The sequence below is a fragment of the Phyllobates terribilis genome, unplaced genomic scaffold, assembly GCF_046119375.1.
Source record: "Phyllobates terribilis strain yellow unplaced genomic scaffold, ASM4611937v1 Scaffold_17__1_contigs__length_24005725, whole genome shotgun sequence".
In the NCBI taxonomy this organism is placed as follows: domain Eukaryota; kingdom Metazoa; phylum Chordata; class Amphibia; order Anura; family Dendrobatidae; genus Phyllobates; species Phyllobates terribilis.
This window is the reverse complement of record NW_027362777.1, coordinates 19,233,350-19,256,792: the sequence shown is the minus strand read 5'-3', so window position 1 is coordinate 19,256,792 and position 23,443 is coordinate 19,233,350. Positions and strand designations below refer to the sequence as shown.

The following is a 23,443-nucleotide window of genomic DNA, read 5'->3' as shown; positions in this document are numbered from 1 at the left end:
AATATGTGCTTTTGTGTATATACAGAACAGACCAAACGTTTGGACACACCTCATTTAAAGATTTTCCTGTATTTTCATGACTATGAAAATTGTACATTCACACTGAAGGCATCACAACTATGAATTAACACATGTGGAATTATATACTTAACAAAAAAGTGTGAAACAACTGAAAATATGTCTTATATTCTAGGTTCTTCAAAGTAGCCACCTTTTGCTTTGATGACTGCTTTGCACATTTTTCCTTATTCTGGGACTTGTGGGGGAAGGGAACTGGACTAAGTAGCATGGGGAAAATCCAGGTCCTTGAAGAAGAACCCCGGACGAAGTCTCAGATGGAGGAGTTCCCACTGTGCGTCCTTGTCGGTGATGAGGGTGAGATGGTGACCGAGGAGGCCGACCTCCCTGCGTTAAATATGTCCAGAGAGAACTTTTGGACTGCTCAAGTTCGAGACCTGACCTTAAAAGGGGCATTCCTACCAGGTTACTGTATGTAATGGGGTTGCCCAAGAGCCAGGGGCCGACACCAGATTCCCCCACTTTGCAGTGCAGGGGGAGTTGCTATATCGGGTGGCCAAACTGAGGGGCGGTGAGATAGTGGAACAGCTGTTAGTGCCGGGGCCATACAGACGGCGGGTGCTACATATGGCCCATTCACATGTTCTGCGGGGACACCTAGGGGTCGAGAAAACTCAGGAGAGGATATTGAGAAGGTTTTATTGGCCAGGGTGTTATCGAAAAGTTCAAAACTATTGTAGGTCCTGCCCCACCTGCCAAATAACCGCTCCCTCCTTCCACTTCCGTAGCCCCTTAGTCCCACTACCTGTGATAGAGGTTCCCTTTGAGAGGATTGCCATGGACCTCGTGGGCCCCTTAGTTAAATCAGCTCGGGGCCACCAATATATCCTGGTCATCATGGACTATGCGACTCGGTATCCGGAAGCGGTTCCCCTAAGGAACATGTCCAGTAAAAGTATAGCCCGAGAGCTGGTCCATATTTTTGCTTGGACAGGTCTACCAAAAGAGATTCTGACAGACCAAGGAACCCCCTTCATGAGCAAGGTGATGAAGGAGCTTTGCAGAGTCCTTCAGATAACTCAGCTTCGGACCTCGGTTTATCATCCACAGATGGCCGGCCTAGTAGAACGCTTCAACAAGACCTTAAAGGCGATGCTCAAGAAGGTTGTTGAAATGGATGGGCGAGACTGGGATTACCTGCTCCCATTTCTGCTTTTCTCGGTCAGAGAAGTTCCTCAAGCCTCCACTGGCTTCTCTCCATTTGAGCTCCTATATGGGCGGCATCCAAGAGGTCTCCTACACATCGCCAAGGAAACTTGGGAGGCTGAAGTCACACCACACCGGAGTATCATCGAACATGTCGCCCAGTTACAGGGGAGAATGTCAAAGGTGATGCCCATCGTGATGGAACATCTCCTCCAGGCGCAGGAAGCCCAGGCGAGGGTCTATAACCGGTTGGCGAGACTAAGACAGTTCCAGCCCGGGGACCGTGTTTTGGTGCTGATCCCTACCGTCGAGAGCAAGTTCCTCGCCAAATGGCAAGGTCCATACGAGGTGGTGGAGAAAGTCAGCGAGGTTAATTATAAAGTCCACCAGCCTGGCCGAAGAAAGCCGCATCAAATATATCATGTAAATTTGCTCAAGCCGTGGCGGGACCGTGAACCTGTGGAAACTCCTTGCCTGGGAGCCGCACCAGAAGGCAAGGTGGAGGAGGTCACTATTGCAGAGACTCTATCACCGGCCCAGAAGCAACAGTGTCGAGAATTACTACAGCGGAATCGGGAGCTGTTCTCAGAGTTGCCGGGGCATACTCAAGTGGTAGAGCATGATGTGCTGACAGAGCCGCACGTACGAGTGAATCTGAAGCCGTATCAGATTCCAGAAGGACGCCGGGAGGTGATCTCGGCCGAGGTGAAGAGGATGTTAGACCTCGGAGTAATAGAGGAGTTAAAGAGTGGGTGGTTGAGCCCAATCGTCCTCGTGCCGAAACCCAATGGAGAGTGGAGGTTTTGTAATGACTACTGCAGACTGAATGAGGTATCCAAGTGTGACGCGTACCCGATGCCCCGTGTCGACAAACTCATCGAGAGGCTTGGACCGGCGAGGTACATCACCACTCTTGACCTGACGAAGGGCTACTGGCAGATCCCCATGTCCCAAATGGCTAAGGAGAAGACGGCTTTCTCAACACCTGATGGGTGTTTTCAATACACGCAGATGCCATTCGGACTACAGGGGGCCCCAGCCACTTTCCAGGGGGCTATGGATCGGATCCTAGCCCCACATAAGAAGTATGCCGCAGCCTACCTCGATGACATTGAGGTCTTTAGCCCAGACTGGGCTAGTCACCTACCTAAACTACAGGCCGTTCTGGACGCGCTAAGGAAGGCAGGATTTACCATAAATCCGAGAAAGTGTGCCATCGGAAAGGAGGAGGCCAAGTACCTGGGCTATGTTGTTGGGAGAGGCGAAATAAAGCCGCAAATCAAGAAAGTGGAGGCAATTCAAACCTGGCCGCAACCACTCTCGAAGAAGCAGGTGAGAGCATTCCTGGGAATGGTGGGATACTACCGGAGGTTTATCCCGAATTTCACTATGATTGCCGCGCCACTAACGAATCTTCTAAAAGGCACCAAATCAATCATGGTGAAATGGACGGAAGAAACGGAGACCGCGTTTCAACAGTTGAAGCTAACACTGTGCAAGCAGCCGGTCCTGGTCTTCAAGAAAGAATTTGTAGTCCAGAGGGACGCTTCAGAGGTTGGTCTAGGGGCTGTACTCTCCCAAGAGATAAATGGGGAAGAACATCCCATTCTCTATCTAAGCCGAAAGCTGTCCTCCTGCGAGAAGAACTACGCCATAGTAGAGAAAGAGTGTTTAGCCATAAAATGGGCCGTGGATACACTGAAATATTACCTACTAGGCCGGAAGTTTAAATTAGTATCAGACCATGCCCCGTTGAGATGGTTGAGGGAGAAGAGGGGTAAAAATGCCAGGGTAACTAGATGGTTCCTAGGACTTCAAGAGTTTAACTTTCACGTGGAGCATAGGCCCGGGAAGTTACATGGGAATGCAGATGCCCTCTCTAGGATTCCCTGCCTGGTGTCAGAAGGTGCCCAAACCCCCGGCTTTGGGCAGAGGGGGGGAATATGTGACAGTGTCACTGGTTTTATATGTGAGGGGAGGTATGTATCACTCAGGATGCTCTCCTGTGTGAACTAAGACCTACTTTATTTTTCTGCCAGCATGTTATATGCTGGTAGATTTACTCTGTTAAAGGGTGTGCGGTTTTATGGGAATGGCAAAGAGGGCGGGACACCATTCCCCCTACCTCCCCTCAAGGTGTGGCTGAGCAATGTGTAAAAGCTCAGTCCTGTTTTTTTTCCCTGTGAAGTGTGGTCTGGAGAGGGAAGTCTCCAGACAGTATTGTGGAAGCTGCAGAGCTTGTTACCTGTGCAGTTTATGCTACCGAGATCGGGCGGAACCCGCTCAACTATGGATGGAGCTATACTTTGTTTTGTTTTTCCATTTAACCCAGAGGGGTCTTGTTTATTTTTTCTGCGAAACCCTGCACGAGTTTATGCCAGACAATAAACCAGCAGAAAGGTAACCTTAGAACGTGTGTCCTGAGTCTGCCTCCTGGAGAGCCGAGCGAGTCATCTTGCCACAGTATATATATATTTTATTGTCTTTATCAATAAATGTTATATTTTATACTGCCCTAGTTCCTGTGTCACATATGTAGGTTATTATAGTTGCAGATACATGAACGTCTGATTATAGCACTATACTGACTGAGTAATTATCCAATAACTAGTGATCAGCAAATGATCTTTGGATAAGGGGTTAACCGAGCACGCTCAAGTATAACTGAGTATCTTTGGCGTGCTCGTATATCATGTTCGAGTCCCTGTGTCTGCATGATTTGCAGATGTTAGACAGCCTCAACACATGCAGGGATTCCCTGTTTATTGGGGAATCCTCACGTGTTGAAGCTGTTTAACAGCCGCAAATCATGCAGACACAGGGACTCGAACACAATATACGAGCACTCCGATGATACTCAGTTATGCTAGAGTGCGCTCTGTTAACCCCTTATCCGAGCACGTTCCCTCATCACTACCGATAACAAGATGCGGCCGGACAATCGCAGTAATGCCAGTAGAAAACATGGCTACAGCACTACAGTGTATGGCAGGCAATGCCCGAATGTATATTGGCCGTATAACAGACACAAGACATATGGGGCGCGGTCTAGAACTCCCCCGATACTCGTAATGGAGAGATAATCACCAGTATCTACATTACTGTGCTGGAGCTAGGAGAGGAATAATGGCGTTGTGTGAGGACTTCTCTGGGCTTCTGTCCTTCATCCTGCAGTCGTCTGAATGGATCTAATGTGGACGGGAACCAGCTAAGCCGCATTCTGTCCACAGCTGTTACCTCACTGTTCACACCACACAGAGACCCCAAAAGAGTCTCCGTGCTGAAGGGGTTAATGCCCAGTAATGGGGAATCTCCACATACCTCCACCTGCAGAGCCGCCACCACACATATGACTGTTCTGTGCGCACAGGACCTGTGATGAGGTCACAGGAGGGGAGGAGTCAGGGGTCACATGATCAGGGGCCTCAGTGGCTGCAGGACTCTGCTGTGCTGGTTGTCATGGTGCTGGATGAAGTTGTCTACTAGATAGATAAAGTGTCTCTCCATAACCAGGATTACACAGTAGTGAAGAAGACCTCTAGTGGGCGCTGTCAGGACCCTGTGTCTGAGGGATGGGGAAGACCCCTGAGCCCAATAACAGCGCCTCCACCTCACCCCCTGATACAAGAGGACATCAATGACCAGAAGATCCTAGAACTCGCCTACAAGATGATTGAGCTGCTGACTGGAGAGGTGACATTGCTGGGAATGCTGGGACATTATACAGTAACGCTATGAAGGGATCGGGGGATGACGGTATCATTGTATGTGTCAGGTTCCTATAAGGTGTCAGGATGCCGCTGTCTATTTCTCCATGGAGGAGTGGGAGTATTTAGAAGGACACAAAGATCTGTACAAGGACGTCATGATGGAGGTTCCCCAGCCCCTCACATCACCAGGTAATAGACAGGACTAAATACACACGGCCTATAATTATCTGTATGTAAAAAATGAATTCAGTCTGTTATGCACACGCCCGGACTGACTGGCGTGTGCGTGATTAGTGATCCCACTGTACCATGAACCGAAGAGTGCCTGGAGGGGCATAACTAAGTATCAACCCGATCCGACCAAGGTCGCACGGCGGCTCAGTCGACTCCGTGCACCAGTGAGGAACCGAGCAGAGGGACCAGGTGCTACTCCAGGTCAGACCCCGGACACAGCTGTTGACCCACACTGGGGAATGCAGGAACAGGCAGGTTAGGCTGACATGCAGATAGGTGGGTATTGGCAGGCACGGCTGGTATGCAGACAGGTGGGTTCTGGCAAGCACGGCTGCTATGCAGACAGGTGGGTACTGGCAAGCACGGCTGGTATCCAGACAGGTGGGTACTGGCAAGCACGGCTGGTATGCAGACAGGTGGTTACTGGCAAGCATGGCTGGTATGCAGACAGGTGGTTACTGGCAAGCACGGCTAGACTGCAGACAGGGAGGTACTGGCAAGCACGGCTGGAGTGCAGACAGGGAGGTACTGGCAAGCTCGGCTGGCGTGCAGACAGGTGGATACTAGCAGGTTGGAGCGCAGGCTGGATAGGGTCCAGTACAGACTGGGATACAGGAACAGAGCCGCAGATGCGGTAGACAAGCAGAGTAAAGCGAAACCGCCGGAGCGGTGGACAAGGCAGAGCAGAGCGAAACCGCAGGTGCGGTGGACAAGGTAGCAGATCTGGTGAAGAAGAAGAAGAAACTGCTGACTGTCCTGAAAATATGGGGACTGGACACCCCTTGTACCTTAGCAGTCCCCTAGGATACACCATGCAGGATCTCCAGACCTGAGCGGGCACTAGATCTCTTGGCTCTGGACGACCTGTGAGTAAACCAGTCAGCACCTGGAATGTGAACTTCTTCATGTGTAATGCTCCAATCTGGAGCTTAATTTGTACAGACATATTTTGACTGTTTCTGCGTAGGGCTCGTCCTTCCGCTGACAATGCCCAAACTGACTTCTGGAGTTTTCGGACTGGAATCAAACACTGACTCTTCAAGGCTTTAAGCCCGAAACTTCCGGTTAATCCGAGGCTTTCACTTGCCATGGAGACAGTCATGGTCATCTGTGGAGAGGAAACACTAACGCCAAGGGCAGCCTCTCCTACAGGCCTAATGTCTTGGGATTCCCCAACCTTCGCTGGACAAAGACCGTCAGGGGGTCCCAAACAACTGCAGAGGGACCGCAATCCAATTTTGTGACTGAGTTCCGGCCTCTGCTTAGCCTGACGAACATGGTCAACCTTCATGGATTCAGTGCGGATAGCTGCCTCTACGGGCTTGGGAACAGGAGGTCTTTGGGAGGACAGAACCTGGCGTGATGGTTTACCTCTATGCCTTGCACGTCTGGACTGCCTCTTGAGGTTGGGAAGAGAAGTATTCTGTGGAGCATAGTCATCCTGTGTGGATTCTGGGTGGGCAGCTGTCTCTTCGGGCTGGAGAACTGGTAGGCTACCTACACACATTACTCATCGGGGCTGCTCCGGGATATTGGGAAGGGAAGCTTTAGCAGAGGCTTCAGGATTAGGGTCATCGAAGACCATTAGAAAGGCCACCAGGAAGGCCTGCAGGTCAGAGATGATAGGATCCCATGCTTCCCATAGGGGGGCGATCTATTTCAAGGCATCACCCGCTAGGTAGGACATCATAAATGCTACTTTAACCCGATCGGTAGGAAAATAGTGAGAATAGAACTTGAAATGCAGCATGCATTGCTCCACAAACACACGGCTTCGTTTTGGATCCCCATAGTACCGTGGCAGATCCGCAGGAACGAGTGTTGATAGCTCCATTTGGGCTGGTGCGTAAATCGCCTGGACCTCAGCTTGTGGAAAAATTTTTTCTTGGTGCACGTATTCGCCAGACAAGGATTCAAATGTCTCTGAGAGCGAAGGGCCGTGGGGCTCAACGGGAACCATGGCATGAGAAAACTGTTATGCACACGCCCAGACTGACTGGCGTGTGCGTGATTAGTGATCCCACTGTACCATGGGTACCATGAGTGCCTGGAGGGGCGTAACTAAGTATCAACCCGATCTGACCAAGGTCGCACGGCGGCTCAGTCGACTCCGTGCACCAGGGAGGAACCGAGCAGAGGGACCAGGTGCTACTCCAGTTCAGACCCCGGACATGGCTGTTGACCCACACCGGGGAATGCAGTACAGGCAGGTTAGGCTGGCATACAGACAGGTGGGTATTGGCAAACACGGCTGGTATGCAGACAGGTGGGTACTGGCAAGCACGGCTGGTATGCAGACAGGTGGGTACTGGCAAGCACGGCTGGTATGCAGACAGGTGATTACTGGCAAGCATGGCTGGTATGCAGACAGGTGGTTACTGGCAAGCACGGCTGGTATGCAGACAGGTGGGTACTGGCAAGCTCGGCTGGAATGCAGACAGGGAGGTACTGGCAAGCATGGCTGGAGTGCAGGCAGGGAGGTACTGGCAGGCACGGCTGGTGTGCAGACAGGTGGACACTAGCAGGTTGGAGCGTAGGTTGGATAGGGTCCAGTACAGATTGGGATACAAGAACAGAGCCGCAGATGCGGTAGAGAAGCAGAGTAAAGCGAAACTGCCGGAGCAGTGGACAAGGCAGAGCAGAGCGAAACCGCCGGAGTGGTGGACAAGGCAGAGCAGAGCGAAACCGCTGGTGCGGTGAGAAAGTAGAGCAGAGCGAAACCGCAGGTGCAGTGGACAAGGTAGAGCAGAGTGAAACCGCTGGAGCGGTGGACAAGGTAGAGCAGAGCGAAACCGCCGGAGCAATGGACAAGGCAGAGCAGAGAGAAACCGCAGGTGCGGTGAGCAAACTGAGCATAGCGAAACCGCAGGTGCGGTGGACAAGGTAGAGCAGAGCGACACCGCCGGAGTGGTGGACAAGGTAGAGCAGAACAGGGCAGAAGGTGCAGGCAGAGAGGACAGGGCTCTGTTCACATGGAACAGACTGGAAAATACAGGAAGATGCTTAGAACACAGGAGGTAGATACGGAGGAAGGGAAAAGGGACAAGCAGAACCAGATACACACAAGGTACTTACAATGAAGTAGCTAGTGGAATCTAAACTCACAAACAGAAGTACAGAGACAACGAGTTGGAGTTAGGTGCAGGTTCAGACACTGCAGGAAAAGGGAAGGTACGGACATAGAGAGAAACAGGTAACAGGTTAGGAGACAGTTCAGACAAGAACTGACACTGGAACGAGATACAGGAACGAGCCTGGGTACTCAGCCCCCAGGAAGGCAGAAACAAACTAGAAGTCACAGGTAACAGTCCTGGGTATACAGCCCCCAGGGTGGCGGAAACAGACTAGCAGTCACAGATACAGGTAACAGAATCAGACAAGATGCAGAACAGGACCTGGCAACTCAGAGGCAAGGAGCACACTGATTGTTAGTGTTGCTCAGGCACCTCCTTCTGGGTGGGGGGGGTTTAAATATCCAGTGACTCACAGCAATAGGCTGGGTACGCTTTAGGAGTGCGCCCACAGCAGCTATAAGAATCAGAAAGTAACTGGGCCACCGCCCTAAGCAATCAGACAAGACACATGCACACAGCATGTACTGGAGCAAGGTTTGCAGGCTGGACTGATCTGTAAGATTGCGGTCTTGTATGGTGAGAGGTGGTGCACTATGCAAGCACTGACGAGTGACTCTGACAAGTGATTCTGACGAGTGATTTTGACAAGTGATTTTGACGAGTGATTCTGACAAGTGATTTTGATGAATGATTCTGACGAGTGATTCTGACGAATGATTCTGATGAATGATTCTGAAGAGTGATTCTGAAGAGTGATTCTGACGAATGATTCTGAAGAGTGATTCTGACGAATGATTCTGAAGAGTGATTCTGACGAATGATTCTGACGAGTGATTCTGACAACTGATTCTGAGGAGTGATTCTGACAAGTGATTTTGACGAATGATTCTGACGAGTGATTTTGACGAGTGACTTTTACAACTGTAATAATAATAATAATAATATTAAAAAAAAAAAGTACCTGTTCGCTGATGGGACTTGAACACAAAAGTCTATGTCCCAAAGCCAGCGCACTAACCACTAAGCTATTAACTTAGCTGTAAAAACCTATGAGTTCTATTTGGTTATATGATTTTCAGTGCAAACTTGTCTAAAACTTATTGGGACTTATGCACAGACTGCAAGCAAGCCAAATTCAAATCATGTTTGATTCTGATGTGTGAGTCTGATGTGTGACTTTCTTCAAACATCAGAATCATAATGACTTTTAGTCACCCTGAGTATTTTCATGGTTAATCTCATAAGACAAGAAAAGCTGCCAGCTACAATCACTTGACTGGATAGTTCAATGGTAAGGCAACAGTCTCTGAAACTACTTTGTCAGAGATCAAATCCTGACAGGCATAAGATTTTTTTTATTTTAATTATTCCTATTAAGCACACAAACTACAGGGGTGTTTTACTTTTAATATCTGACGTTCTGATTGTCATCCTGACGTGTTAAGAGTTTCGGACACGCTGTCTATTTGTATGGTAAATTACATAGCCAAACTAAATTGGGAGGCAAGAATTTACTACATATCTATTTCCAAGTGACTTTATATTTGCATAACTTCTTAAAGGGGTCTAATGATAAAATGTTTTTATTGTAAATTTTTATTTCCATCCACCCAAGTACTGGCTGCAAACTCCCAATTTACTTTTGCTATCTAATTTACCATGCAAATAGACAGCGTGTCCGAAACTCTTAACACATCAGGATGACAATCAAAACGTCAGATATTAAAAGTAAAACACCCCTGTAGTTTGTGTGCTAAATAGGCATAATTAAAAAAAAAATAAAAATCTTATTCCTGTCAGGATTTCAACTCTGACAAAGTAGTTTCAGAGGCTGATGCCTTACCATTGCACTATCAAGTCAAGTGATAGTAGCTGCCAGCTTTTCTTGTCTTATAAGATTAACCATGAAAATACTCAGGGTGAATAAAAGTCATTATGATTCTGATGTTTGAAGAAAGTCACACATCAGACTCACACATCAGAATCAAACATCATTTGAATGTGGCTGGCTTGCAGTCTGTGCATAAGTCCTAATGAGTTTTAGACAAGTTTGCACTGAAAATCATATAACCAAATAGAACTCATAGGTTTTTACAGCTAAGTTAATAGCTTATTGGTTAGTGTGCTGGCTTTGGAACACAGACTTTTGGGTTCAAGTCCTATTAGCGAACAGGTACTGTTTTTTTTATTATTATTATTACAGTTGTAAAAGTCACTCGTCAGAATCACTCGCCAGAGTCACTCGTCAGAATCATTCGTCAAAATCACTTGTCAGAGTCACTCGTCGGAGTCACTCATCAGAATCACTCATCAGAGTCACTCGTCAGAATCATTCGTCAAAATCACTTGTCAGAGTCACTTGTCAAAATCATTCGTCAAAATCACTCGTTAGAATCACTTGTCAAAATCATTTTACAGAATCACTTGTCAGAATTACGTGTCAGAATCACTTGTCAGAATCACTTGTCAGACAGGGTATTTAGCCTCAAACTGACATCATTCTGATGTTTGATTTTGATATCTGATCATGTCCTAAAATGGACACTGTAACAGAGACATATGTGAGGGGTGATGAGCGGTGTAAAGAGGAGATTCCTACATATGACTACACAGGTGAGTAGTAACCACTAAATGCAAAGAAGTCGCTGATTCTTCTCTTGGAAATATATATATGATGCGCCACATCAAAGGTAATTTGTATCTAATAAAATATAAGCTGGGTGACAGTTCTTTGTAAAACAACAACGATAAAGGATAAGACAAAATTACTTGGAGGGTGAGGGCTTTTTAGCTCCTTTACTTTAACCGGACAAAACCATCGGTCTGGAGGGATTTTTATACCATATAGATGTTTTTTTTAGACTTTGATGCTTTTTAAAAACAAATAACATAAATAATGATGTAAATATGTAAGGCGCTTTCATGAATCTCCAGTAGATTGACAATTGAGATCAGAAGCAAATATTTAGCTCTTTTGGTCAGAACGGAACATGCATTATGGTTGTAGGTTTATTTTCTCCCATTCGATTAAAACTTGTGAACATTCGTCTTTTTTCATTCGTATTAACTATGTAAATATGTCAGATATTATTATTGTGCGATAACATGGAGATATATAGGCAAACAACAGAAGATTCCTAGGAGGATGGAAGGTCAGTGCTATGGGTGTTGAGAACGCTGCTCACCTTCCTTCTGCTGCAGATTTACTTCTGTTGAATCTGCTCAAAATATTCATCTGAAAGAGATTAAATGCTGGAAATATCTTCTGGTTTATCCAGCCTCAGAAAGCCTTTAATAATTAATAATAATAATAATTTTTATTTATATAGCGCCAGCATATTCCGCAGCACTGTACAATTAAGCGGGGACATGTACAGATACTAAATTCAATACAATTTAAGGACAGTTTAAACAGTTACATCAGGAGTGAGGTCCCTGCTCGCAAGCTTACATTCTACAAGGAAATGGTGGACACACTGGGTGAAAAGTGATTTGTTATTTCAGGTCAGGCAATTATAATAAATAGGGATATTCATGTAAAGCTGTATGATCCGGTCATCAGCCCATATGTTTAAGTGCAATACTCAAGTATTGAGTGCAGTTATCTTGTGCATGGAGAGTGTGGAGACAGATGAAGAGAAGGGAACAGATTCTGAATGATATTTAGAAGGAGGGAACAGGGGAAAGTTAATTTACTGAGTAGTTAAGGTGTTAGGATTGTTTAAAGAGATGGGTTTTTAATGCGCGCTTGAAGATGTGGTGGCTAGGCATCAGTCGGTTCGTCTGGGGTAGATTCCAGAGAACTAGCGCAGCATGGTAGAAGTCTTGGAGACGGAGATGCGAGGTTCTGATTATGGGGGATGTTAGTCTTAGGTCATTTGTAGAACGGAGGGCACGTGTACGGCGATAGAGACGAGAGAGGAGATATAAGACGGTGCAGAACTGTGGAGAGCTTTGTGGGTGAGAGCGATGAGTTTATTTTGGACCCTGTAGTGAATGGGTAACCAGTGTAATGACTGGCACAAGGTGGAGGCATCGGTGAAGCGGCTGGACAGAAATACGACCCTGGCTGCCGCATTCAGGACGGATTAGAGAGGAGAAAGTTTGGTAAGAGGGAGACCGATCAGAAGAGAGTTGCAGTAGTCCAGACGAGAGTGAATCAGAGCGACTGTAAGACTTTTAGCAGTTTCCGAAAGGGTCGGATTCTGGAGATGTTTTTAAGATGAAGTTGACAAGAGCGAGTGAGTGATCGGATATAGGGAGAAAAGGAAAGGTTAGTGTCGAATATGACCCCAAGGCATCGGGCGTGCTGCTTGGGAGTTATGGTTGAACCCTCCAAGGTAATTTCGATGTGAGGTAGAGTTGGGTTAGTAGAGGGGAGAAACACAAGAAGTTCAGTTTTGGTGAGATTCAGTTTAAAATAGAGAGAGGACATGATGTTAGAGACAGCAGACAGACAATCCTTGATATTTTGTATTAGGGTAGAGGTGATGTCAGGGGGAGAAGTGTATAATTGGGTGTCATCAGCATAGAGATGATAATGAAACCCAAATCTGCTGATAGTTTGTCCAATAGGGGCAGTGTATAGAGTTAAGAGGAGGGGGCGTCTTCTCTCTGTACGTCTGTTTAAAGGGGGCCTTTAAACAGATGTACAGTGGGGAGAATAAGTATTTGATACACTACTAATTTTGCAAGTTTTCCCACCTACAAAGAATGGAGAGGTCTGTAATTTTATCGTAGGTACACTTCAACTGTGAGAGACAGAATCTAAAAATAAAAAACAGAAAATCACATTGTATGATTTTTAAACAATTAAATTGCATTTTGTTGCATAAAACAAGTATTTGATCACCTACCAATAAGCTAGAATTCTGGCTCTCACAGACCTGTTAGTTTTTCTTTATGAAACTGCGCTCATTACCTGTTTTAACTGCAGCTGTTTGAACTCATTACCTGTATAAAAGACACCTGTCCACACACTCAACCAATCACACTCCAACCTATCCACCATGGCCAAGAATAAAGAGCTGTCTAAGGACACCAGGGACAAAATTGTAGATCTGCACAAGGCTGGGATGGGCTACAGGACAATAGGCAAGCAGCTTGGTGAGAAGGCAACAACTGTGGGTACAATTATTAGAAAATGGAAGAAACACAAGATGCCTTTCAATATTCCTTGATCTGGGCCTCCATACAAGATCTCGCCTCATGGGGTAAGAATGATTTTGAAAAGGTCAGGAATTAGCTCAGAACTACAAGGGAGGACGTGGTCAATGACCTGAAGAGAGCTGGGACCACAGTCTGAAACATTAACAACACAGTATGCCATCATGGATTAAAATCCTGCAGGCCACGCAAGATCCCCCTTCACATGCCAGCACATGTCTGGGAAACATCATTCTTTGGGGTTGCTTTTCTGCAGAGGGGACAGGACAACTGCACTGTATTGAAGGGAGGATGGATGGGGTCATGTATCGTGAGATTTTAGCCGACAACCTCCTTTCCTCAGTAAAAGCATTGAAGATGGGTCGTGGTTTGGTCTTCCAGCATGACTTCATCTGAAACACACAGCCAGGGCAACTAAGAAGTGGCTCCGTAAGAAACATTTCAAGGTCCTGGAGTGGCCTAGCCAGTCTCCAGACCTGAACTCAATAGAAAATCTTTGGAGGGAGCTGAAACTCATGTTGCCCAGCGACAGCCCCGAAACCTGAAAGATCTGGAGAAAATCTGTATGGAGGAGGAGGCCACAATCCCCGCTGCAGTGTGTGCAAACTTGGTCAATAATTACAGGAAACGTCTGACCTCTGTAATTGCAAACAAAGGTTTCTGTACCAAATATTAAGTTCTGTTTTTCTATTGTATCAAATACTTATTTCATGTAATAAAATGCTAATTAATTATGTAAAAATCATACAATGTGATTTTCTGGATTTTTTTTTATATTCTGTCTCTCACAGGTGAAGTGTACCTGGGAAATACAAGGAGGCCTTGTGTAGTAAGGTTGTAAGTCCATACTCTCAGTTTTGCACCGATTACCGCTGACCAATTCTTATTATTCTCTCTTTTCATGTTGTGTACATTATAATATTTAAGCCATATGACAAGAGCCTTGGGGCAGGGCCTTCATAACCCTTATCCCTTTTGCTGTATGAGGAGAAATTACTGGAAACCTCCGAGTATAGACCACTACTTTCAGAATGAGTTCCATCATTTAGACTGAAAATAATTAGTTTGTCTCCTCTCTTTGTGTTATCCAGCAAACAAATGCAGGACAATTGTGACCTCTCTGCACACAGGAGCGGCAGTTCAGTTTATTCAATAGTTCCATTAGGAAAGAAAATCCTCAGCTCTCACCGAATGTTGCAAATTATCCATTATTTTTTTAGTTAAAAGCCAGGAGTCGATTATAAGGGAAGGAAATATATGAAAAGTCCCCTTTTTATCCACTCCTAACTTTTTCTACATTCCCTTTTACAATTTTCCACTGAGGATTTAACTAGAAAAGACTGACGACGGCCAGCACTGATATATGAACCTACGAAAATAGTTTTGATTCATGAAAAATAAACTGCAGGAAAGTAGCATGAGGCGAAGTGTCATCTTCTGTTTTTGTTTTAAAGCCTACTGTTAGATTGTGGTCAGCGTTGCATCACTGTTTTTGTTAAAAAGCTAATTTTTCTGTATGCTTTGTAGTTTGGATGAAAACTTTTACATATTAAGGTTCTAAAATATCAGTAGCAGAGGCGTAGCTAGGGGTTTTGGTTCAGGGGGGGCGAAACTTCTGAGTAGGCCCCTAACCAGGTAATCCTGATTATAACTATGGTGGCGCACCCTAATAGTGGATGTAGGAGAACCTCAGCAGATGACAGCGCTGTTACTAAAAATAATCTCTGCACTGATATTACCACCATATGGTGACATATATTGATAGATGCCAGTCCTGCAGAACATATAAGAGATCACAGTACAGTTATATATGGTGACTTACAGCTGACGTTCTTTCTGATTAAATTGTTCACTTTTCTCGTCTTTTCCATCTGGTTCAGACCGACACGACAACTTCTCCATCCAGGACTCAGAGTCTCAGGTCTGCAGAGATCACAACAAAGATACATTTGACTCCTTACATTTCAGGCACCGTCCCCCATCTATTCCGAACCTGCACAAACACCTCTTCCTGCTGATACCCCAATACTGAACCGCTGCTGCTGTATGTGTCCCTATAACTGCACCTGCTGTGTGCTCTCTAGATGGTAAAACAAACCTCTAAAATATAGTAATGCCGTATGCAAGTGCCCTAGAAAACATTGCCAACATTTTGCCCCTAGAATGTTATAGTGCCCCTCTCACTGTTATAATAACCTGAGTTCCCCTATAACGATAAGTGCCCACTTAAGATTTAATAATGTCCTGAGTCTCCCCCCATATACAGCCTCCTCTACACAGTATGATGCTCTCTTATACACAGTATAATTCCCCCTTACTGTATAGTACCCCCCACAGTATACTGACATCTTAGTAGCCTCCAAACTGATGTCTCCAACACTGTATGATGGCCCCCACACTGTGCAAAGACCCAACATTATCTCCCACACTGTATGATGGCCCCCACACTGTGCAAATACCCTACATGTACGACCCAAATGTAATCCCCACACTGTATAAATAGCCCTCACATAGTATAATGCCCCTCCCATAGGCAAAGTCTGTAGTATAATGTTCCCCCTCATAGGCAGAGTCTGTAGTATAATGTTCCCCCTCATAGGCAGAGTCTGTAGTATAGTGTTTCCCCCACATAGGCAGAGTCTGTAGTATAATGTCCCCCCCCCCATAGGCAGAGTCTGTAGTATAATGTTTCCCCCCCATAGGCAGAGTCTGTAGTATAATGTTTCCCCCCCCCATAGGCAGAGTCTGTAGTATAATGTCCCACCCCCATAGGCAGAGTCTGTAGTATAATTCCCCCCCCCTCATAAGCTGAGTCTGTGGAATAATGTTTCTCCCCCCACCCCATAGGCAGAGTCTGTAGTATAATGTTCCCCCTCATAGGCAGAGTCTGTAGTATAATGTCCCCCCCCCATAGGCAGAGTCTGTAGTATAATGTTCCCCCTCATAGGCAGAGTCTGTAGTATAATGTCCCCCCCCCCATAGGCAGAGTCTGTGGTATAATGTTTCTTCCCCCACCCCATAGGCAGAGTCTGTAGAATAATGTTGCCCCCCTCTCACCCCCCGGCAAAAAATGACTAAGCAAATACTCACCTCTCCTCCTCGTTCCTTCACTGCTCCGAGTGCCGCTCCTGGCACGCACATCTTCAGAACAGCGGCCGGACGCCAAGTGATGAAGTCACTGATGTCAGACGCAGAGGGGACTGATGAGAGAGGGAGCATCGCGAGAGGGAGCCATATACATGTTTGGAATGGGGAAAATGTTTTGACTGGAAATCAAAATTTATTCAACATAAGAGAAGTCACACAGGGGAGAAGACAATTTGTTGTGAAGATTGTGGGAAATGCTTTAGCGAAAGATCTTTTCTTTTTAGAGAAGCAACACAGGAGCAAAAACGTTTTCATTCTCACAATGTGGAAAATGCTTTAAATAGAAATGAGGCCTTGTAAAACATAAGAGAAGTCACACAGGGGAGAAGCCGTATTCATGTTCAGAATGTGATAAATGCTATAGTGATAAATCGTTTGCATGGATTTATATAGTGTGACCTAGTTGTCAAGTACTTTCCAAGTGATGCTAAAATGCTTGGAAAAGCGCTTGATAACCCGCATGCAGAAATGCATGCAAAGACGCTGCAAAGACGCCTCATAAACGCTTCTACCTGGTGGGAAAAACACATGTAAAATCCGCATGCGTTTTTCCTGACAGGGAGAAGCGTAAAAAATATGCAGCATTTCTGCATCGTGGGCACATAGCCTTAATAACTATTAAAAAACTCAAATATATCAGAGAAAACTTTCATCTACCCTATTCGGAGAGTGTTTTAATCAAAGCATCAGAAATCTTTTACCGGAAAACATTTCCAAATCCTGAATGTTTTACTCACAAATCAAATCTCCATTAAAAATAAATGGATTCACTCAGTGACAGCATTTTTTCAAGCTGTTTTATGTATTAAAATGATAATAGACATTCAATTTATAGTCAAAATAAATCATTGATGAGAAAGGAAAAGATATAACATTGGTCAAGAACGTAAAGGGTTGTCTCCTTTCAGAAAATCCTCGTCCTATGCTGCCGTTTGTTATAAAATAACCATCCACTCTTCACTCACCTTCTCTGGGTCCAACACTGAGTTTCTGGCTCTGCTCCCGGTGAACGGTATTGGATGCTGTGTTGACTTCATGGCAAAAGTGTGGCACCCAATCAGTGAGCTCAGCGACTCTGCCTGTGGAAACTGAACCGTCCCATTCAGAGTTGCTGAGTTCTCTGATTGGCCGCCGCGCTGTCGACGTTGAGTCAGTGCCACAGCCAATACCAGACACCAGGAGCAGGGGTAAAGATTTAGCGCTGGATCCTGGGATGGTGAGTAACGAGTGGTTGGTTATTTTCTAACAAACCTCAGTTGTAGATGAAGATTTTCTAAAAGGGGATAACCCCTATAAAAATGTATATAAAGGGGGCGTGGCCAGCTATGGATCTGTGAGGACACACACATCAGAGCTCCTCCACATCAGTTGTGAAAAGATCTGATTAACCGGCTCTACAAGGCATGGGAAAAGCCAAAAAAGGCAGGAGTACTGTCTCTGCATCACCAACAGCCATTGTGCAGGGAAATATCCAAGCTTATCTCCTGCGCAGCAGCTTATCAGCACCTGTAACAGCTACCACAACAACAGAGACCTGGACACACGGAGGTAATATGCAATCAGTTCCTGCCTCACCCTCCCAAATGCTTGCTTTGGAGACTCACTCCAGCCACAGTATGAACTCTGCTGAAGATCGTGGCTTCTGCAGGGTAATCACTACTGCAGTTACATCTCCTACAAGTACACGTTATGTCCAAGATGGCGCTGGCCTCCTGTGTGGAGTCAGAGACAGACAGGCACAGAGGGGGCAGGGCACAGGAGGGACTGAATGCAGACCAGCCCCTACACAGCGATACAGTGGAAAGTGAAAGTGGAGTCTGTGCATCTGAAACAGAACAGGATCTGGCAGCTCCTCATAGAAGAATAATTAACCCTATCCCTCCTGATAACATACCTCCACAGAGGGCCTTTTTGAGTCAACTATCCACACAGGGAAATACAGCTGGCTTAGAAAAAGCATTTAATCACAGCTCAGTGTGTGCTCAGGATCATATATTAACCCCTTTGGAGCCTGCTCAGAATCTCATGGATCTCTCTTCAGAGCCTCTAACAGGGGTTCCACAACTTCTAAGAACACAAACCGAACAATCCATGGTTGATGCCACTAAATATCCTACTTCCATAGAACCCTCAATTGCACCACAACCAGCACCATCGTGGGCCGCGAGCTCACGACCAGTGACTTTGGCTGACATTCAAACACTTTTGCAATCTTTCCCAACTAAAGAGGATATGACCTCATTTGCTAAATACATTGTTGAGGAGTGCAAACAGGAATTTGCAAAACTGCAATCTGATGTGGTTACCCTGACAACGAGAGTGGACACCATAGAACAGAACATGACTATTACCTCTGCCACTATCACAGCGCTCCAAGATACAATACACGTCCAATCTGCCCATATCATCAACCTCCAATCTCACCTGGACGACTTGGAGAACCGCGGAAGACGAAACAATCTACGCATCAGGGGCTTGCCGGAATCGGTGGTTACTGCGGACTTACCCTCCACTCTTAATCACATATTCAATAAAATACTAGGGGCCCCTCCTTCCTCCGTGATAGAGCTAGACAGAGCTCACAGGGCATTACGCCCTATGGACTTAGACCCCAATAAACCAAGAGATGTCATCTGTCAAGTCCACTACTACAAAGCTAAGGAGGAGATCCTGCTCAAATCCAGGGACAGTTCTGCAACAATGTACAAAGGCAAGCAGTTGATGATCCTCCCTGACTTGTCTAGGTGGACATTATCAATGAGAGCAGCTTTGAAACCACTCACAGACGCACTCAGGGAACGGGATATCCCCTACCGTTGGGGTTTCCCGTTCTCCCTTCAAGTTAGACACAATGGACGCTCGGAGAGACTACTCACCCCGGGAGACCTGCCGGAGTTTTTAAAACAACTCAATCTCCCACAAATATCGATCCCACAATGGTTCCAGTTTTTCACACTGTCTTCGGCTTTAGAGGACGGCAGAACTCGCCGTGGGCGGGACAGAGAGGCTTCATCTTCTATTAATCTCCCCCAGAGAGTCACCAAGCGCTCCCAGCGACCGACGCAGATGCCCAGAAAAGGACCCTGAACCTGGAGGCCCGTGTTTAGTGGTGTACTTCATTTGAACTGCTTGTTAGTGTTAAGATAGCCTAACGTCTTCTCCTGAAAGGAGTCAGGAGGGAAAAACGGGTAGCTCCACTGGGGAGCACATACAAATATCTGATTAAATGTATAGGTCTTAATGCCTTAACTTTGCTAGCACCTATCAACAGAATATTCACCTAGATTTGTTGACCCCACTGTAACCCCGTGGGAGTTTAATGGTTTTGCCTTTCAGTAAGTTTCAGTAATGTTTTTCATAGTCGGTTGGTTAGTCTTTTTTCCTGCAACGCAATTCTCAAAAGGAGTGTTAGTGTTCACGATGCTTAGCTGTCACTTTCCCCCTGAAGGGACACCGCCAGGCGATCGGGTACCCCCATACGCTTGGTTCTACTTAAAATGGTTACTTATACCCCGAACAGTAGTTCTTTACTTACTGTTTCTTTTGTTATGTTTGTTTCACCCTGTTGTCTTTTTCCCACAGTTGCTTCAAATGTCCATCGATGCTTGCAATCATTTCACTCTGAGGGGAGCGGACCGCCAAGAGATTCAACCCAATGGCGACACTTAAGTATGCCTCCTTCAATGTGAAGGGGTTTAACATCCCGGAAAAAAGGGCCCAAATTCTTAGACTACTTCACAAAAAAAAGGTACAGATTGCGTGCTTACAGGAAACACACTTTAAAGAACATCATACCCCTACCCCTAAAAACAAATATTATACCCACTGGCACCTGTGTAATAACACCCAATCTAAGAGTAAGGGAATTGCTATTCTCATTCACAAAAGCCTGACACACGAGTTTGTCGAATGCATTAAAGATCCAAATGCAAGGTATATGCTCCTAATTTTAAAAATTGAAGGCAGACTTTTCACAATCATCAATGCTTATACCCCTAACCAGGGTCAAACTCAGTTCATTCTCGACCTAATAGACAAAGCCATTCCCATTGTCCAGGGTACCGTCATTCTGTGTGGAGACCTCAATTTAACACTAGATCCTACATTATATAATTCAACAGGAAAAAGCTATCAAAAAAGTAAAGAGGGCATTTCTCCAACTACAGCTCTGTGACGTTTGACGCCTCACACACCCGACTGTCAAAGATTATACCTTTTATTCCTCCCCTCATGATTCTTACAGCAGAATTGACTTTATCCTGGTGCAACACCGAGCCCTATCTTGGCAGCTGGAGACGGAGATAGGGACTATGCTTTGGTCTGACCATGCTCCCATATTTTGTTCTCTCGTTATTCCCAGTCTACCCAAGCTTTCAGGGTCGTGGAAACTAAACGAATCCTTGTTACTGGACCCGGTGTGCACCCAGGATGTAACCAACACAATATCAAACTTTGAGGAAGACCACAAATTTGACGTATCTCCCCCCACAATCAAATGGGAGGCACTGAAATGCGTTCTTAGGGGTCTATTTATTAAACATGGCTCCCAATTGAAGCGAGAGAAGGCACATAACCTCAATCTTGCTCTGCGTAAAGTAGAAACCCTTGAGGTAGCCCACAAACATGCCCTCTCCACAGCAACACTCCGAGACCTATTAGCAGCCAGACAGGAAGCCAAAAAACTATTAGACTTGGGATATAGACTGTAACATACCTGGCGGCGTCCTTGCATGGTGGTCCATCTCCCACTGTGCAAGAGAGCGCACTTGATCTCCTGTCCAGAGTGTCTCTCTGGCTTCCCTCCATGCTGTCTGTTTGTGTCTGTCTCTGCTGCTTAAGGGCGGCGCCCGATCACTTCCTGCCTTTTGTACCTGCTGTGGGTCACACCCCTTGTGCGTCCTCAGCCTATTGCTGTCTGACACTTGGTATATAGCTCAGCAGCTCCCTTCTATCCCTGCCTGAGCATAGTGTTTTCCTTCAGTGTGTGCTTGCACTCTGAAGGTGCCAGGTCCCGTCTTTGTTTCCTTGTCTGCCTATCCTGGAGGCTGTATTTCCAGGCCTGTCTGAACACGCTCCTAGCCTGTTCCTCCTGCCTTCTAGGGGCCGATTACCTAGACCTGTTCCTGTATCTTGTCTTACCTGTCTGAACTCGCTCCTAGCCTGTTCCTCCTGCCTTCTAGGGGCCGGTTCCCTAGACCCGCTCCTGTATCTTGTCTGTCCTGTCTGAACACGCTCCTTGCCTGTTCATCCTGCCTCTCTGGGGGCCGTATTCCCAGACCCGCTCCTGTATCCCGCTGCAGTGTCGGTCTCCTCCGTACACTCAGTTCCAGTCTGAACTCTCTCCTATCCTTTACCTGTTTTTCCTCTATGTCCGTTCCCTTCCTTTTTCTGCAGAGTCTGAACTCGTACCTAACTCCTGCTTGTTGTCTCTGTACTCCCGTTTGTGAGTTTGTGGTCCACTCGCTACTTCACTGCAAGTACCCTGTGGGTGTCTGGCTCTGCCTCTCCCTTCCTGTCTGTTCCGTGTGAACAGAGCCCTGTCCCCCCTACTCAGCCTAGCCTGCTCTGACTCCTCTGCCCGCTGCTCCGGCAGTCCTGTCCTGCCCTGCTTCTGCCCGCTGCTCCGGCAGTCCTGTCCTGCCCTGCTTCTGCCCGCTGCTCCGGCAGTCCTGTCCTGCCCTGCTTCTGCCCGCTGCTCCGGCAGTCCTGTCCTGCCCTGCTTCTGCCCGCTGCTCCGGCAGTTCTGTCCTGCCCTGCTTCTGCCCGCTGCTCCGGCAGTCCTGTCCTGCCCTGCTTCTGCCCGCTGCTCCGGCAGTCCTGTCCTGCCCTGCTTCTGCCCGCTGCTCCGGCAGTCCTGTCCTGCCCTGCTTCTGCCCGCTGCTCCGGCAGTCCTGTCCTGCCCTGCTTCTGCCCGCTGCTCCGGCAGTCCTGTCCTGCCCTGCTTGTGCTCGCTGCTCCGGCAGTCCTGTCCTGCCCTGCTTGTGCTCGCTGCTCCTGCAGCCCCGTCCTGCTCTGTTCTTGCCCACCGCTTCGGGCGTTCCCTCTCTGCTGTGGTTGTCTACCGCATCTGCGGTTCTGTGACCCAGTCTGTACTGGGTCTTAACCTTTCTGTGCTCCAGCCCGTCCTTTCGGCCAGTACCTCCCTGCCTACATACTCGCCTGTATCCACCCATCTGCATACCTGCCGTGTTTGCTTATATCCACCAGTCTGTGCCAGCCTAACCTGCCTGTTCCTGAGTCCCAGTGTGTACTGGGTCCTATCCCGCCTGTGTTCCTACCTGCTAGTGCCTCCCTGTCTGCACTCTAGCTGTGCTTGCCTTTACCCCCCTGCCTGCATACCCGCCTGCCTGCATACCAGTCGTGCCTGCCTATACCCACCAGTCTGTGTGCCAGCCTACCAGCCTGTTCCTGTATTCCCCTGTGTGGGTCAACAGCCGTGTCCGGGGTCTGTCCTGGAGTAGCACCTGGTCCCTCTGCTCGGTTCCTCCTTGGTGCACTGGCGTCGTATGCCGTCGTGCGACCCTGGTCGGATCGGGTGAATACTTAGTCACGCCCCTCCAGGCATTCACTCTCCGGCACGGTCCAGTGGAATCACTACCAATCACACGCACACGCCGCTTAGCCCGGGCGTGTGCATAACAGCATGCTCAGGCCATGGTTCCCGTTGAGCCCCACGGCCTTCGCCCTCTGAGAAGTTTTCCAGCGAATATATGCATTAAAATAAATAAATAATTTTTTTTTCCCTTAGCTGAGTTCCAGGCGAGATTACGCACCGTCCAGATGGATCTATCAGCTCTCGTTCCTGCGGATCCGCCACGTTACTATGGGGATCCAAGACAGTGTCGTGCATTTGTGGAGCAATGCATGCTACACTTTAAGGCCTACCCT

The 23,443-nt window shown here is 47.1% G+C and overlaps 2 protein-coding genes across 2 annotated transcripts in view; one reads left to right on the top strand and one right to left on the bottom strand.

The window, feature by feature from the left end:
* The window catches only part of LOC141176127 (uncharacterized), a 95,348-nt gene extending 90,713 nt beyond the window's left edge, over positions 1-4,635 (bottom strand). The window contains exon 1 of the mRNA XM_073660121.1: positions 4,546-4,635. The gene's annotated coding sequence lies outside the window, so the exon portion shown is untranslated. The remainder of the gene's footprint in view (positions 1-4,545) is intronic.
* LOC141176130 (uncharacterized) overlaps positions 1-23,443 on the top strand; it is a 1,089,564-nt gene that overhangs the window by 1,029,748 nt on the left and 36,373 nt on the right. The gene's annotated exons all lie outside the window — the stretch shown is intronic.